This window comes from Bison bison, unplaced genomic scaffold, assembly GCF_000754665.1.
Source record: "Bison bison bison isolate TAMUID 2011002044 unplaced genomic scaffold, Bison_UMD1.0 scf7180017864383, whole genome shotgun sequence".
Classification (NCBI taxonomy): Eukaryota; Metazoa; Chordata; class Mammalia; order Artiodactyla; family Bovidae; genus Bison; species Bison bison.
The window spans coordinates 1,137,466-1,138,190 of NW_011494955.1; the positions used below are offsets into that span (position 1 = coordinate 1,137,466).

The 725-nt window shown below is 43.4% G+C and overlaps 1 protein-coding gene across 4 annotated transcripts in view; it reads left to right on the top strand.

Annotated features, from left to right (window-relative positions):
• ZNF550 (zinc finger protein 550) overlaps positions 1–725 on the top strand; it is an 18,838-nt gene that overhangs the window by 11,529 nt on the left and 6,584 nt on the right. The gene's annotated exons all lie outside the window — the stretch shown is intronic.

The following is a 725-nucleotide window of genomic DNA, read 5'->3' on the forward strand; positions in this document are numbered from 1 at the left end:
GCTTTTTCAGATTCTCTTCCTGTATTGGGTATTGCAAGATATTGAGTATAATCCCTGTGTTATACAGGAGGTCTTTGTTGTTTATCTATTTCATATATAGTAGTGCGTATCAAGTAACCCCAGACTCCTATATATCCTTCCCTCCTCACCCTTTCCCCTTTGGTAACCATAGTTTGTTTTCTGTCTGTGGGTCTGTTTCTGTTTTGTAAATAAGTTGAATTTGTATCTTTTGGGGTTTTTTTTAGGTCCCACATATAAGTGATATGATATTTATCTTTCTGTGTCTGACTTACTTCACTTAGTATGATCGTCTCTAGGTTCATCCATGTTGCTGTAAATGCTTTCATTCTTTTTTTATGGCTGAGTAACATTCCATTTTCTTATAATTAAGCAGTTTCTAGGGGTGAATCTACTCACACTTACTCTTCTATTTCAACCCAGTACCCATCCTTCTTTCTGGCAACTCCAGTGTCTGCATTAGGACCCAGCTTACAGGCTTCCCAGGTGGCACAGTGGAAAAGACTCTGCCTGCCAGTATAGGAGACACAGGAGATGTAGGTTCGACCCCTGAGTCAGGAAGACCCCCTGGAGAAGGAAATGGCAACTCACTTCAGTATTCTTGCCTGGGAAATCCCATGGACAGAGGAGCTTGGTGGGCTACAGTCCATGGGGGTCATAAAGAGTCAGCCATGACCAAGCACGCATGCCCGCACGCACGCGCGCGC